Consider the following 18,696-nt stretch of genomic DNA (forward strand, 5'->3'; position numbering starts at 1 on the left):
GACTTTCCATAGTTTTGCCTTTTCCAGAATGTCATATAGTTGGAATCATATAGTATGTAGCCTTTTCAGATTGCCCTCTTTCACTTAAGAGTATGTATTAAAGTTTCCTCTCTGACTTTTCATGACTTGATAGCTCACTTCTTTTTATCACTGAAAAATATTCCATTTGCTGGATGTGCCACAGTTCATCCATTCACTTCCAAGTTTTGGCAATTATAAGTAAAGCTGTCATAAACATTTCTGTGCAACTTTTTCAACTCCTTTGTATAAATACCAAGGTATTGAATTGCTGGGCCAAATCCTAAGAGTATGTTTAGTTCTTTAAAAAATTCCAAAATGTCTTCCAAAGTGGCTATACCCTTTTGCATTGCCACAAGCAATGAATGTAGGTTCTGTCACTCCTAATTCATCTTCTCCAGCATTGATGTTGTCAGTGTTCTGGATTTTGACCATTCTAATAGGCATATAGTGGTATCTCATTATTGTTTTAATTTGCATTTCCCTGGTGACCTAGGAGATGCAGAACTTTTCATATGCTTATTTTCCATCTGTGTATTTGGTGAAGTATCTGTTAAGGTGTTTGGCTCACATTTAGTTGGGTTATTCATTTTCTTATTGTTGAGTTTTAGGAGTTCTTTGCATAGTTTGGATAACAGTCCTTTATCAGATGTGTCTTTTGTAAATTTTTTCTCCCTGGTCTGTGGCTTTTTCTTCTCATTCTCTTGATGCTCTTTGGCAGAACAGAAGTTTTAATTTTAATGAAGTCCACTTTATCATTTCTTTCTTTGATGGATTGTGCCTTTGATCTGACATATTATTTTTACAAATAAAAATAATCCACAGTGATTCACAAAAATGTAAAAAGGAAAAAAACCTATCTGAGGAGAATAATATTTTAAAATATTACCTATATCATCATTTTCTATTGTAACAAATAACAACGAAGTAACTCTATCACACTAGTCATTTTCTCCAAGTATTTTCCTTATAGTGATAATTTTGGATACTTAGTACTCTATTTCTATTTACTTTTTTAGGTCTTTAGAAAACTTTCTTCCCTTTAATTGCTTTTAATTAGAGCAGAAGAAAATATCATAAGATACTAAGAAAAAAGTAAAACAGTATTGATCATTAAAGAGAAAATAAAACATCAGGACATGTAGTAAAAAAGAAAAAAAAAGAATAAAGGTAAATATCCATTACAGATTTATTACAGATATCAAATTCTCTGGTTTTCAAGTAAATCATGGACTATTCACAAAGGTTCCATAGCAACTGCTAAAATTATGTTTTTGTTCTGAGTCAATCTTTGCAAAACAATTTGGTTGGATAAAAACTATTTCTCAAAAATTATTCTCACATTGACTCTTAGTGTATTCAAACTCTGAGGTAGTATTGATAATAACAAGAAAATCTTATCCATTGAAATAGTACTTTATCATTTTTGCTTAGAATAGGATAAAATCTAAAATCAGTAAGACATTTCTGCTTTCCATGTTTATTTTACAGTAATCTATCTTCTTTAGCGGTTATTGGAGGTCTTAAAATATCTGGCAATAACAGCCATGTAAAAGTGTATCACTTTTGTTGTTACTAGTCTTATCTGTGTTTCATTCACATTCAGTGTTTCATTTTACCCTTACCACAATGTGGAGTCGCTTTGATTAATGCTTTCCATTTGAAAAATAAGACAGCTGAGGCTCAGAAGGGTTGAATAACTTGTCCAGCATTAAAATCTAGTAAGTAGTGGAGCAAGAAAATAAATCCAGAACCCACAATGAAATAATGTCTCCAAAAAGTGTATCAGATTTTTTTTCCATCCAAGGCTTGTATACTTATTCACACCACTTCCAAAGTGTCCCATTTGGTTTCACTATTGGATAGGGACAGAACATTCTGTCTGAAAAGGGGCTTTTCACCCCAGGTTCTCAAGCTACCTTTTTCTCCCTTCATAATAACTCCCTCGGTTGCCATATTTTCTATTTAATTTTTGTTTTGAGTACACTCGTTTTATTAATTCAGTGTGAAAATAACTTTATAAAAGTCCCAATACATTGTATTTGCTTCATGTAAGCATTTAAGGCAGGGTTGTAGTCCTAAAGGAGCTTACAGAGGTGACTGGGGATATAGGACGCATTAGAGAAAACGCTGAGCAGAAAGATAGGCAAACTCTTAATCAAGCACGTTCATTATTGACATTTTGGGTCTTATCTCTTCAGCACTACCTGGTGGATATAATATGAACTGACTTTGCTTCAATCTTGGTGTCATTGTTAAGATTTAAATATTTATATTGCAGTAAGAATTCTATATTTCTTTTCTTTAATCCTGTCACTTCAGAAGCTTATTCATAACATACCATTTAGGTAGTATCTAATAAAATATAATAATTCTACTGTTCATTCACATTTTTAACAAACATTTGAATGTTCCCAGTATATATCATAGGAATTTAGAATATCTAAATTGCACATAGTGACTGGAAATATACGTTCGCTAAGTAAAGCACCTGCAGTCTATGAATAATGATGTAGTTTATTTCAATCCTGTTTACTTATTTTGTTCATTGTTTTTTGGGGGTATTATGTCACAAAAAACGTCTTTATGTTTGAAAAGCCAACTTGTTCAAATCATTCATAATCAAATATTTTAAAAATGTAATTTGGCTCATAAATTTTTGATTTTTTTCAATGGACACATTAAAATGTGCTGTGTGCAAACTCTAAGTCTCGCTCAGGAATTCTGCAACGTGAAGCCATATTTTCAGACAACTGAATTACTTTCACAGTTCAGTTTGTCTTGTAAAACTTGAAAAACAGCAATCTAGAATACATTTGGCCATCGATGGCACTTTTAATTTTGAATTTATACAGAAGCTGTCACACTACCATCCAAATGGTTGTCAAAAATGAGTATGCTAATTGAGAAGCTCTGGCTATGAAATTAAGTGTTGCAGTTTTTATCAAGCAGAGATAAGAACTCTATAAAAAAGGATTTTAAGGTGGATTGAATTATCAAGTTGTAAGAGTGGGCCAAAATTTGAAAGTCATACAGTAGATGGATTTTCCAATTTCTAATTTGTTGTAAAGATGGCACAGAATTTGGAATAAGGACATTTCTACCAGGATCTAAAATTCTTTACTGGCAGAGCTCTTGAAACTTCTCCTTGTTTTCAGTTGGATTTGGAGGAGTATCTAGTACATAAAATATTGAATTTCAGAAATTTGCAATCAAACTCAAAAATTATACTCTTGTGTTGTCTAAATAAGATCACACATCAGAAAATACAGGATACATCAGCCTCACTACTAACTCTCAGATATCACCGAAAGTTGTGTTTGGGGTAATATTTGAATATCTTTGGCTATGGTTATGGTAATGTTTTCTAGTTTTATTTTTAGTGTCTATTTCTGGTGACTAAATAATTGTGAAAATAAGATAACATATATGCAGAGGTTGTTTACTTGCTAGGCTCACTGCTACTATAAAAAAGGCAATTCAAATATTTGACGTGTGTTGTTTTATGTATATATATGTATACATATATATGTATATGTATATCACAGATATTTTTAATATAAAAGTTTTCTAAATTAATGAATTACTTTTCAAAGGATAAAATTGAACTTTTTCCTGCATAGAGACAAATTACAGTAATTCTATTTTCTATCACTATTCCTAACATTCTGTTCTTTGTCATCCTAGTTTATTTTAGTGTTAATTGAAATAAAATGGTTGTTAAAGTTAAGTGAAAATACTTCTTCCACTGAATTATTTCTCTCTTCTCATTTTTTACCTAGCTGTAAGACTTCAATGACGTGTTGAACGTCTAAAACCTTATTTGTTAGGCTTGAACTTTTTGATAAATACATAGTCTGTTGATTCAATCCTAGCATTATTTTATATTCCATTTTTATTAACCTTTTGAGGACAGGAATTCACCTCTTTATTCCCCAGCTGTTAATACAATATTTGGCATATAACATCTCACTTAATATTCAAAGAGAACAAACTTAAACACAATATGCCAGTCAGGTTAGGTAAAGGAGAAATTTCCTGTCTGAAATTCAAATTAAGTGTGAAATATCACACACACACAATCATTCTTTAAATTCAAGTATGTAATGAAAAAATAATTTCCTATATGTTATATAAATTATGATCTATCACATTATCACACCAAATTATTATGAATCTGGACTTTTCATGAAAGTATCAGAGAATGCCTTCTATGAGTTATTTTTTGAAAACATTAAGATTTTATTAAAACATTTATTTGGAGATGATATGTTTTTCTACTACAAACTACCATTGAACACTGTCCTTGAGGGGAGGGGAAAGAATGTTACTGAATACTGACTCTAGTACTTATGGGTGGAGCAAACTTAATCCCTTAACCTAGTAGCCTCAGCTGTGGAGTATATATTACAGATACTCCAGTAATCACAGAATTGAGGAGATTATCAAAAGTTAGAAGAAAAACTGTCTGGGTATAATATGTGTTTAATAACAACAGTTGAATAAAGGGATCTATCAATAAAAGGAAACTATAATATGCATCATGTTCTTTCTTGTGAATCTTTCTACATTTTGAAAAAATTCAAATCTAAATTAAATAAAAATTGCAGTAACTATGATTTTGCAAGTGTTGGTTGTTTGATTTTATTTTACTATTCATACACTACTGCTCTTTTAAAATATAAATCCATATTTCAATAAAGAGATCAGGACTAGAATTGTGCATTGAGAATTTAAAACACAGAGATGTTATTTAAAGCTATGGGCCTGGATGTGAGAGGGAAAAGGAATGGCAGAAGAGATCCCAAGCTAAGCATCAGTACATTCCAGCACTTGGAGGTCTGGAAGATGAGGATAATTTCACAAGAAGAGTGAAGACTGAAATAGAGAAGCAAGAGAAGATTGCTCCAAAAGCCAAGTGCAAAAAGTGATTCAGGGAGGGAGAAACTGACTGTGGATTATATTACAGATCAGGGCAGATCAGATACAAAGCAGGGATAATCCACTCACTGGATTAAGAAGAGAGCCAAAGTAGGTGGTTACAGAAACCAGATGCTTGGTAGATTGGGTGGATGATGAAGGTAAAAATTTTCTTCTGATTTTACTATTTCTTTTTGCAACAGTAGAGGCCCATTCCTCTGACGATTGTAAAGAGGTGGGAAGGATTGTTTGAGATTTGAAGAAAGTAAGGGAGGCATGGAGAATTCTTCTCCACTAGAAGACCTGGGGCTCAAATTGACTAAGAAGGTTTTCTGTCCCCTCGTTGGCCTGTGCATTTTCCAAAGCAAAAACTGAGCCCTGTTATCATTAGATATAAAATGTAATAGATGTCTTCTGGCTTAGTAGATTAATGTTTATTATGTGAATTGTTGAACCATTAATTTAATGAATCATGTAATAGTTGCTTCAAGCCTGTTTTGTTAATATTTTAAATAGTTGAACAATTTTAATTTAGTATAGACATTTCATTATGATTTTATTTACCATAATTCCATGTCACACAAAAATTTAATTTTCTTTTTACCTTGATATATTTTTAACATTTGGAGGTTCTTTTACCTTTTTTAAAGGCATAATATTTTATAATAATTCATTGTGTTTTATTTTTACCTTGCCACTATTTTCTCCCTCACTATCTCTATTTTCCTCTTTCTTACCTACAATATATTTTGCTTTTTTCCTTATACTCTGTTCTGAATTCTGAAATATTGTATTTAGAAATTTTTTTCTTTTTTTTTTTTTGCCTGTGGAGAACAAAGAGGCAGCTTGAAAAAAATGACTATTTTTCTAAAGTCCTGACACATTCCTCTGATTTTTTTCTCTTACTTACCTGTTTCTATTACAACTTCTATCAACAATGTTGATTTCCTATTTGAAATAAAACTGAACCATAACAGGCAGCCAGGATGTACTTTAAATACACTTCAAAGTGAATTGAAGTGTCTCAGTTCCTTCTCATACTTCAAGGGCTGTGGTCACTGCTCCCTGGCAGTTATTTTGTGACACTGATTGCCAGATGATATGGGTCCTGATAACTCCATTTAAGAAATGTAGGAAGAGAAAAATTTATCAGTCTGTCACCATCAGGCCTTATCACCCACAAGCAAGTGGCCAAGCTAAAAGAATTGTGCAGATCACAAAGAATGCCCCAAAGCAGTTTTATTAGAGGAGATTGACCAGAAAGATTGAACAAGTTTCCCTGGATTCATCTTTATACTCTGGAATCAATAACAGGTATTAGTAAAAACATATTATTAGGCCTCCTTCAGCTACTTATGTTTAGAATTGGCTTCATAGGATTAGAAAGAATGCAGTGTATTCTGTTGCTTTCCTGCACATGACCATTCTTCCACAAAATTTCTTTGCTAAGAGTTAGCATAAGGTACTGGGGCTTTTAGAATTGAAGACCTATATTAGTGGTTCTCAAAGTGAGAATATTCTCTAGATCCATGGACTAAAACCCTCAGGAGATGTGTGAGTTAGAGAAGCTGTATTCATAAAAATGCTAAAACAGTATTTGGACATTTTCAATGTGTTGATTTTTGCAATAGTGGGTGCAAAGCAGTGGTGGGCAAAACTGGCGCCCCTCAGCCAGAATCCAGCAGTGGCATGAAATTGTTCTAGTGGTCACTTGATTCTTCACTATCACACAATCTCAGGGAGAAGAAAGCCAATTTCATTTAAGAATATCCTTCAAGAAGCAGTGAAATACAGTATTGTTTTGCATTTCAACACTTGACTACACATCTTTTCAATATTCAGTGTGACAAAGTTGAAACTACATGCAAAGCATTTCTGCTGCAAAGTTATAATAATTATCTTGAGGAAGAAGCAGGGGTAGCTTATTTGAGTTGTGAACTAAACTAGCTTTTTTGGTTTTGTTTTTTAATATGGAACATTATTCTTACTTTGAAAATGACTGATAAAATATTGTTTTTCAGATTTGAGTATTTAGTAGACTATTTTTTCCCAAAAAGTACGAGGTAAACCTGTCACTTCAAGGAAACTATTGACAGTTACTACTGACAGTATTTGTTGTAATTTATGTAATTTGTGGTTTTAATCAATTGATCCTAAATAATGAGAATTTTACTGCATTATGAATATTTGATGTAGAATATTTTTCTCCCATTATTTGTCTAAGATTTGGGGACTTAAATTAATGCCTCTTTTGCTTTGATTGACCTTCTGGAAATTCATTATTAATTTTAATTTTTACTATGGATAATATTGTTCGCCTTCATTTCAATTTATATCACCTCAGCTTCATACTAATTGCTTTATTTTAGAGTTGAGAGAGTATAAGGGTACCACATTGTCCTCTGACTTTACCATTGAGTTACAGTCACGCGTGTAAGTTAGCTAAGTTTGCCATGTGATGTTTCGCCCTCATTCCTCTCCTTCTTTTAATCTGTGCTTCCATAATATATTCTAACTATATAGTCCATGAATACGTATGAACCAAAACACCTCCCAGTTTATATTCCATAATATTTATGTAAAAATAATAAACACTTTAAGTATGTCTTTTAGATTACACCTAATTCCCCAAGATCCTGATTCTCCACCCAGGTTTTGGGAGAATAGTGTGGCCAGCTTCCCTTGAGAATCTGCAGACATATATAAACTTGAAAGTAACATAAAACTTCCGATCTCTTATTCTTCTTCTGATACTATTCTTTAAATGTCCTTTATCTGGTATAAAACCTCATTCTTTAAACAGAATGTTGGCTATTATAAGCAACATATCATTTTTCTATATGGTATGTTTAAAAATATCATTTGTTAATTGCAATTGGTTTTGCAAGACTGTATTTCAAAAATTGTTTGGGACTACAAGTGTAATCGTGTACTAATGGATCTCCTGGGATATAACCCTTAGTTTACAAGGGTCAGTGTTAATGCTCTGTTGTAGGAACAGGTTAATAAAAAAAGCAGAGGTGTCATGTGTGCCAAAAGCTGATTCTTAAATCTAAAGAGCATGGCAGAAGGTGCGGCTTAGCCTATCTTAATGATGCTAAGAGAATTGAAAAGTAGTTTATCAAAAGCTGTCCCAATGAGCCGCTGAGCAGTGACTTCTTGGGGTGAGTCTGGGACAGTGAATAGCAGACCAAACAGAGCTGAGGGCTTCCCAGGGCCTCCTCACCTTCAAACAGAGCACCTCTGCTTTTTTTCCCCCAACAACCTGATTTACTTATTTTGTCTATTGCTTTCATTTGAAGACAAAATTCTTCTGCAGGAAAAATGTGAGAAAAAGATGTAAGGAAGTCTGAATTAATGACTCCTCCAGGTCAGTTTTACATTTGCTTGGGAATATGACCACTGCTATGAACTAGCAGGTTAAAAAAGACATGTTATGGGAACTTTTTCTATTCTATTCTTGTGGCAGTGCTCTTCAGTGTCTGCCCCAGCCCTGCATGCTCAGTCACCATTTAACATCCTTGTTTATTTACCATGAAATAGAGATTCAGGATACAGATTCTGTAGGACTTAGTTAAGTTAAATGAAAACATTAGAAACTTCAAATTTATTTTCAATTCCTCTCCCCATTTAATTCTTTACTACATCTGTCTTGGCAGTGAGAATATTAGGTCCATTCTGATCCTAATGGACAGGTCGGTGTTTAAAACTGCTATTCTCAGAGATAACTAAGACCTGTTACCAGCTTCTTTGGTTAGGTTCATGTAACGTCCCTGAAATAAATAATTCTTTTCCTGGTTATAGTGTCTTTTAAGAAAATCTTCCCTAACATGACCTTTCCCAGATCAGTATCTTATATACTTCCATATTCTGCTTTAAGTTCCTTCATTATTTGGGGTACCCATAGTTCTAAAACTCTCCTTCTCAACAATTATATATTATTTTCCTGGATAATGTTTAATTATACGTTCAGAATGATGGAAAGTGTGTGTGTGTGTGTGTGTGTGTGTGTGTGTGTGTGTGTGTATTTGCAGTGTCTTCTATGGAGAGGAATAAAATCAATTCAAATTGGCTCCTAATCCTGAAATATATTTTCTGAGATAAGAAGTTCATGAATAGGGCTGAAGTTCAGGTTCTGGCTCTATTTCTCTGAGATTCTCTTTGTCCTTTTTCATGGGTTGGGTTTGTCCTCAGTTAGACTATTTCCAGTTTGGGTGTAACAATTCCAGGCATCATATACAGACATAATAATGTCCAAAAGAGGAGACTGTAGTTCTTGCCTTTCTTATCTGAGAATCAATTAATTAATTTTCCATGCTCCCAAAAGACATCTTATTGGTTAGAGTGAGTCACATGCTCTGTAACAACAGATTATTATGACTGCTTGGATGGATGAATCACGTGAGGAAACCATCTACTCTGACTAGTACAATGTTAAAGGAGAAAATGATTGTTTCCTTGCACATTATTAGATTGTGTGGGAGACAATCTACAATAATGAAAATCTACCCTAATTACATTATAAAATTATATAGGTGTATCATATGATATGTTCATCCACATACATTTGATATGTATACATATCAAATACATGATCACTAGGTGGGGCTGGTAAAGTTGTTCATACATATTGGCCTTCATTCAATTTCTTTTAACATTAAGACCTTTAATATGTTTAGCCTACTTATCTGAGACACTTCTATTATTTGTCTACTCAACCTTATCCTTCACTAGGTTTCTCAGATCATTTCTTCAAGGAATCGTAAAGAATCTTCCTAACTGCTTCAATTCCCTCTTGATTTGTTTTTCTATCACTTAAGCATCAATTGAGCATCACTGATTTGATGCCTTTCACATTTTTTTGGACTATACATTTTGTTTAAGGCCGTGTCAGTTTTGTTCACTCTCTTTAGTACCCGTATGGCCCATTTAGCATAGTGAGTGCTCAAGAAATAGTTGTTCACTGATTGATTCAACACATACTTAAGTAAATGAATGAATCAGAGAAATAATTAAAATTGCAAGGCAGTTGTCTTTAAAGAAAAGGAGAAAACCACCCACACTATTATTTGTACAGACTCTGCTCTATCATCATTTGATTCAGTCTGTGAAGACTTATTGAGGATTAATATAACTGGTCCTTAAACTTCAAAGAATGTATCACACTTTATGAGTACATTGTGAGAGTGGTAAGTCTGTGAGTCCACATTTATGTCTGTATTTCCTTGATTAATGGTGGTTTTCCTCACTTGATTTCAAGTTCTAAGAAGATAAAGCCTGTGTTCTATTTAATTGACAGTTAAAATAAGGACATGGTTCAGTGTTAGGCACATACAAAAACTTAACCTAATTCTGTTTAATGATTGGATTAATGAATAGATGAATGAAGTTAAGTTGTATGGTATCCGTGACTTCATTTTATTGATAGAACTAGAAATAACTGCATTTTTTAGGAGTAACTTTTAAAATCTTAATGGAAAAAATCTCTCAGAAATTCTAAATTGGAAAAAAAATCCCCAATTTTCCTTTGTTAAAGTGCTTACCTGTTAAAGTGCCTACCAAGACTTTAAACAACAAATAAACAATAAGTTTCTTGTGATGATGCTATTTGATATTTTGGGACGTTCTTCAAAATGAGGATCCATCACCTTCCTTTCACTTGCTCAATACCCTTGATGGGTTAAATGGATCACCTCATCAGCAGGAAAGGAGTTCAAGTCATCATGGCATATGTCTAACTATCTGTTCTCACATATTATTTGTTACAAACAACCACCAAGACATAGAGGAGGCAAAATATGATTCAATCTCACAGTAAGTTGAAGAACAAGTGCCCAAATAGTCCAGGAATGGGAGAGATCATCTTATCTTCCTGCAAGCTGAGTGATCTGAACTGAAATCTTGAAGGCTTAGCCAATTCAGACAAGCTAAGAGGAAGGGGTGAGGGACACTGTAGGTGGAACAAAATCTATAAGGAAGAGTACTCCCGATTCCATTACTGTGTGCAATCTGAATGGCTCAGCAGCCATGTTAATTAGTGTAAAGGCTGAAACAAAGGACTTTGCTTTATTTATTCCTTTCCTTTCTTTCCCTTTCCCTTCTTTCTTTTATTAATTCCCTCCTTCCCTCTTCCTTCATCTTTTTTCTTCTCTTTTTCTTCTTCCATCTCATCCTTCTCTTCCCTCTCCCAGCATTTTCGCTGATTCATATCCCCTCCATCTACACCCCCAACACACACTCTTTTCTGCACCAGTGGATTTAGGATGTTCCAGATAGCTCATGTGCACTCCCCCCCAACTCCCTAACTTCTAATATAAAAAGATAAGTACCCCTCCTCGGTGCTTCTATAAGTCAGTACTAGTAAGAAACAATAATGTTTATTATGAAGTCCTAGCTTTTTGGACTAGTGAGCACTAATGTAAGTTTACCTGTCGTCATTCTCATCTCACTTTGTTTTGTATTTTGTTTCATTTTATGGTTTCTGTGTTTCTTTCCTTGTTTTTCATTTCATTTCATTTTGAGCATACTGTAGCTTACTTTTCAAAAGTTCAACTGTAATTTTTCATTTGGAATATTATGATATTGCATTTGAACTTCATTCAGAGCAAGATAATTGGGCATTATCCTTCAGTCCTAATTCTTTTTTATATGTTCTCCTTAGCATAATTATTACTTCACAGTAATATTATAGTTCTTTCCTTACTTTAATTAATGTCATGTCTCAATTCTAAGTGCTTGTTTTCAGCCCCAGGGTATTAATTTCATATCTTGTTTCTTAAATTAGCTGACTATAAGCTCAGATTTCTGGTGGTTATGATAGTCATACAGCTATTTCATGTCCCCATCAATAAGAAGAAATTAGTGTTTTAATGAAGGATTTTCTGCTCTCCTTTTAGGTATTTGATTTTTAAAGGACTGTGGTATTGTTTCATGGCCTTAAGTTTCATATTAAGCTATAATTGCTCTGCAGCTTATATATTTTTGTTATTGCTAGAATCATTCATAGATTATAAAATGGCAGAAAATGCACAAAAACTAATCAGACATGTTTTAAAATAACTGTTTTAATTTATTGTACTATTTAATAAGCCAATATAGAAAATAATGCAAGTTTCTGAGAAGGCTTAAGAAGATTTATTTGTGAACTAAAGATTTTTCTTTGATAATAATATCCATGAATAAAAGAAAAAGATGTTCCCTGGAGACATTAACGCTATATCTAAACTTTTAGAAAAAATAAATAATTCCAAATGTGGCTTATGGATATATAAATCATAATGTTTGTATTTATTTCATTGAAAATTTTGAATCTCAAAACATTAATATTAAGCTGGTTATTAAAAGAAACGGTATTGTTTGTGTTCAAGAACAATCTTCTTACTTTGACTTAACTTTTTGCAAAATCCCATTGTGACCTTAACCTGCTTTGGTCCCTGAGCACTGACTTTTCCCTATTACCTCCGTGTTTGGTTTGTTGTCCAGTTAGTAGTGATGATTATATTGAAGCTCCATCGTTGTTATAATTGCTTTAATATGCTGCCGTGTTTAGTTAGGTTTTCCCTCTTATATTTGTTCCTTGTGGGTTATAGAGAATGGGAGATACTTTCTTAGGTTTCATTATTTTATGAGGGGGGATAGTAAAGCATTTTCTAAAGATATGTATTTTGTTGATATTAACAGCTTTGTCAATAATTTGCAAGGATAAATTCAAGAGTTCCCAGAATTTTATTTAAAATGAGAAGTTGGGAAGGAAAATTATGTCACTTGACTGCTGGCAGTCATTATATATTATATTGATTAAACATTCAAAGATTTTCAATAAAGAAGAAAATAATATTAATTTGGGGATAGAAAATGAATTTCTGTGATGGCATTGTGTGTGTGTGTGTGTGTGTGTGTGTGTGTGTGTGTGTGTGTGTGTGTATCTCCCTAAGACATGGTTTTAAGATGATATTGGAAGGATGAGGTGAGGGTAGGTGGCAGGTGAGGCTGTGTATTTACAAGCAGTGGAGGCTCCTTATTCAGAGCTCCTACAACAAAAGAAGCTCAGTTCTACAGAATGGGGAAAAGTTCAGCTTGATCCAACATGGAGAGAAAACATAATGGCATTTTTAAAGGCAGTGAAAGTTTTAAAAGAAATTGATGTTTTTTGTGTATTATGAAGGACTTTACTGAGCTTATATTTTTCTTTATGTGCCTGTTGGATTTCTCTGTAGTTCACTGATATTTCATATGATCATTATTTATAATATTGTTTTTCTTATTTCAGAAATTTCTATCAAATATGGAAGTTTCTTTTCATAAAAGGATGAATGATTACACTCTGACAAGGTTAAGTTCAACAGCTCATGAGTAGTTCAATGAACATCACAGGTTCTTCCTCCTATTCTCTGATTTTCACCCTTTTTGTCTTTAAGCTATTTATTAAGAATTATTCTTTAAATTTTATTTAAGACAGTGCTACAATCTTCTGAATACATTAACTGGTGTTGAGGAGAGATTGGATGAAATTAGTAGTCCTACTTGGTATTGCTCTTTGATATAAACACTGAATAATAGAAGAATATTTTGTGTGTCATAATTTTACATTTAGTTGTATATCATAGCTAAAAATTTGAATAACTTAGAGTTAGGCTCTAATTTTGAATAGTAAAGTTATGAGAATTTATTCTGCTGTATTAATTAAGCAATTAAAATGAATCCAGATATGATCAAGGATACAAAGCAATTATGATCCTTCTTTTAAGTTCAGAGCTCTTACTTAAAGAAAAGAGAATCCACTCCATCCAGTTTAAACAGAAAAAAAGATTTATCATGGATTATAGCTTGCTCACTGAAGTGTTTGGAGGGCTGATGGAAAAGGCTATATATAGTCTGAGCCTTCAGGAATTCCTGCCAGAATCATGCTGTTCAAGTGACCCACCGATGGGTCTGCTGCCTCTGTCATGACGGGGGTATATGATAAATTAGGAAGCGAATACCACAGCTGCAGGCTGCTGATCCACATTGCTTCAGAAGAAGAGATGAGCCAGGTTGAAGGGAAAAGGACAATTCACTGAGCTGGATCCAAAAATGTCACTTCTACCTTTTTCCAAGAACAACTATGAAATGTAGGAATATGGGCTGCAAAGAAAGAATAAGCAGTACATTCTGATGCGGATTTGGCCTGCTTGGGTTTTAGAAGGAACGAAAATCAATTAATATTATTAGTGGAAATCTGGTAATTCTTAGAATCTATGAAGTTATATACCAGAATCAGCAAACACCATTAGGCTAGGAAAAGAAACTGGAGTCAACATTTTATCCAGAGGAATTTCGTCCTGTAATTGTCCATGCATAATTGAATAATAACTTAATGCATGATGATACATTTTATTGTTAATTAATTTAACTTCTTAACATAATCTAGTAGGATGATAGCATGGAATGACACATAGTTACAAACGGAAAAGCGGACCCAGGTACTCTACATACTATATAAATCCCGAGTTTCCTGAGATATGCAATCTAGAACCCTAACTTTAGAAACAGGCAGAATAAAAATAATGTTGAATACTTTTTCCCGCAATTCATCATTCCTCCTGGTATTCGTTGTGAATTTACACAATAATGTTATGCAAAAACTATCCCAATAATTACTGGTGAAAAGTATCAATTATTATTTCTCACAATTTTGTGTCTTGGCTCAGTGGTTCTTCTGGTCTGAGCCCCGAGTAGCTAATCTGGGCTGGGCTCGCCCAGGTATCTGCAGTCAGTTGGTAGGTTGACTAGAAGCTGGCCGGGTCTTTATGCAAAGGAGCTGAAAATTTATGTCCACGCAAAAACCTGCACACGCATGTTTATAATGGTTTTTTTCATAATTGCCATTACTTGAAAGCAACTACAATGTCCTTCAGTGAGTAAATGGATAAATAAACTATGGTACATCCAGACAATGGAATATTATTTAGCATTTAAAAGAAATGCACTATCAGGCCATGGAAAGTCATAGAGGATCCTTAAATGTATAACTGAAAAAAGGCAATCTAAAAAGGCTGCATACTGTATGATTCCAAATATATGACATTAAGGAAAGTGAAAAATTTTTAATACAGTAAAGATCAGTGGTTGGCAGGGATTAGGAGAAAAGGAAGGATGAACAGGTGGAACACAGAGGAATTTTAGGGCACTGAAACTATTCTGTGTGGTAATATAAAGATGGAGATATGTCATTATACATTTGTTCAATCTCATAGAATGTATGGTAGGAAGAGTGAACTCTGAATAAATGACAGATTTTTTTAAAATTAATTTTTATTGGAGTATAGTTGCTTTACAATGTTGTGTTAGTTTCTACTGTACAGCAAAGTGAATCAGCTATACATATATCCCCTCTTTTTTGGCTTTCCTTCCCATTTAGGTCACCACAGTGCATTAAGTAGGGTTCCCTGTACTGTACATTATGTTCTCACTAGTTGTCTATTTTATACATAATATCAATAGTGTATATGTATCAATGCCAATCTCCCAATTCCTCCCACTTCCTCTCCTTTCCCCCTTGGTATCCATATGTCTCTGTCTCTATTTCTGTTTGCAAATAAGATCATCTATACCATTTTTCTAGATTCCACATATATGCGTTAATATACAATATTTGTTTTTCTCTTTCTGACTTACTTCACTCTGTATGACAGTCTCTAGGTCCATCCATGTCTCTACAAATGATCCAATTTCATTCCTTTTTATGGCTGAGTAATATTCCATTGTATATATGTACCACATCTTCTTTATCCATTCCTCTGTTGATGGACATTTAAGTTGCTTCTATGTCCTGGCTATTATAAATAGTGCTGCTATGAACATTGGGGTGCATGTGTGTTTTTGAATTATGGTTTCCTCAGGGTATATGCCAAGTAGTGGGATTGCTGGGTCATATGGTAATTCTACTTTTAGTTTTTTAAGGACCCTCCATACCGTTCTCCATAGTGGCTGTATCAATTTACATTCCCAACAGTAGTGCATGAAGGTTCCCTTTTTCCACACCTTCTCCAGCATTTATTGTTTGTATATTTTTTGATGATAGTCATTTGGACTGGTGTGAGGTGATACCTCATTGTAGTTTTGATTTGCATTTCTCTAATAATTAGTGATGTTGAGCATCCTTTCATGTATTTGTTGGCAATCTGTATATCTTCTTTGGGGAAATGTCTATTTAGGTCTTCCACCCATTTTTTGATTGGGTTGTTTGTTTTTTTGATATTGAGCCACATGTGCTGCTTGTATATTTTGGAGATCAATCCTTTGCCAGTTGCTTTGTTTGCAAATATTTTCTCCCATTCTGAGGGTTGTCTTTTTGTCTTGTTTGTGGTTTCCTTTGCTGTGCAAAAGTTTTAAGTTTCATTAGGTCCCATTTGTTTATTTTTGGTTTTATTTCCATTACTCTAGGAGGTGGGTCAGAAAAGATCTTGCTTTGATTTATGTTCAGGTGTGTTCTTCCTATGTTTTCCTCTGAGAGTTTTATAGTGTCTGGTCTTACGTTTAGATCTTTAATGCATTTTGAGTTTATTTTTGTGTATGGTGTTAGGGAGTGTTCTAATTTCATTCTTTTACATGTAGCTGTCCAGTTTTCCCAGCACCACTTATTGAAGAGACTGTCTTTTCTCCATTGTAAATCCTTGCCTCCTTTGTCATAGATTAGTTGACCATAGGGGCATGGGTTTATCTCTGGGCTTTCTTTCCTGTTCCACTGAGCTATATTTCTGTATTTGTGCCAGTACCATACTGTCTTGATTACTGTAGCTTTGTAGTATAGTCTGAAGTCAGGGAGCCTGATTCCTTCAGCTCCGTTTTTCTTTCTCAAGATTGCTTTGGCTATTCAGGGTCTTTTGTGTTTCCATACAAATTGTAAGTTTTTTTGTTCTAGTTCTGTGAAAAAGGCCATTGGTAATTTGATAGGGATTGCATTGAATCTGTAGATTGCTTTGGGTAGTATAGTCATTTTCACAATATTGATGATTCTTCCAATCCAAGAACATGGTATATCTCTCTGTCTGTTTGTGTTGTCTTTGATTTCTTTCATCAGTATCTTATAGTTTTCTGCATAGGAGTCTTTTGCCTCCTTTGAATGGTGATGATGTATCAATATAGGTTCATCATTTGAAACAAATGTAACACTCTGGTTGTGGACATCCATAATGGAGAATTTTTGCATGTGTTGGGGTTGGGAGTATATAGGATATCTATCTTCTGCCCATTATTGCTGTGAATCTAAAACTGCTCTAAAACATTTCTATTTGAAAAATAAACAATAAATAATGTCTATATTTTTTCTCCTTTATCACATATTTGATTGTATCTTCTTCTTATATTATACCTTTCTTCACTCTAAATCCTGTACTCCATGATCTGGTTACTAAATTTAGCCTGCAATGCTGTTGTAGGATATCGCAAAAGTCCTGAATAAACTTCAGAGTTGATTCATTTTCATATTTGATGGAAAGAAATGATGGAAGGGGACTTAAGTAAATACCTCACTCTTTTCTTCACCAGTATATCAAATATACCCAACAAATATGCTGTGCAAAGCTTTCACTTTAGCATTTATTCTGTTTATGCCAGAGAATCCCTAAGCTTCTCCTAATGTTGTAATATTTATTTAACATGCTTTTTAAAATTGGCTACATCCAATTATGTGTCCTAATAAGAATATTCTATTAGTTTCATTTACGAAGGGTGTTTTGCTTAGCAAAACATAATGAAATAATTGCTTTTGACTGAGTTTAGTGAGGGAATTTTGAGTGGAATAAGTGCTATGAAGAAATGAGGCAATATTTGAGTTCCATTTCTGGTGCTTTCATGCCCAGTAAAAATATTTAAAGAGAAAAATTTTCTCTGAATTAATATAACCTAATGAAAATGTATTTACATTAGTATAGTACCCTTCTCAGATTATGTAAAATGTAAAATACGTTCAAATAGATTTGTTTACTCATTAGGGCTAAACATACATACACACATATGCACACACATATATAAATGTACTATAAATAGAATGGATGAGACTTTTTTTATTCTTTGATTTATATGTTTATATTCCTGTCATAGTAATATAATAACCAAAATATCAACATATTTGTAAATATATTCAATATCAATCCATATGCATGCTCCTGTGTTTGTGTGTAGTTGTGTGTGTGTGTGTGTTTTGTGGTTTTATGTGTGTATAATTTATGGAAAATCATATATTTGGTATATTTGTTGAAGCTCAAATAATGCAATCTTGCAATGAAAGTGAAATTTCAGTGGCAGTTTCTGTGGAAAGAGGAGCTCTTCTTAACACACAAAGCAATGTATATATTATAAGCCTAATAAAAATTAATGACCTCATAATAGAAATATTATCAATTAACTAAAGTAACAATTTGTTTAGCAGTAATGTTGAAAAAACCAAAAATATATTTTTTCATTCCTAACTTTACGTTTTTAACTGGCATATATATGTATTTTAAAAGACTGTTGCCATTGTTTGTTAGTTAAAAGAAACATTTTAAAGATAAGTACATAAACTCCTCAGCATAGTACTTTTGCCTTCTAGAAATAAAAAATATATATGGATTAAAAAACTGCATGCATATCATTTTTTATTTTTTTTAGATTTTTTGAAAAATATTAAAAATTATAATAGCTAACGTTTAAAAAAAACTGCATGTAAGTTTTACTCTTTCAAGTATTTTTACCATAAGAACTTTCAAAAAATAAATGATACATATACATCTTTAC

Source organism: Physeter macrocephalus, chromosome 1 (assembly GCF_002837175.3).
Source record: "Physeter macrocephalus isolate SW-GA chromosome 1, ASM283717v5, whole genome shotgun sequence".
In the NCBI taxonomy this organism is placed as follows: domain Eukaryota; kingdom Metazoa; phylum Chordata; class Mammalia; order Artiodactyla; family Physeteridae; genus Physeter; species Physeter macrocephalus.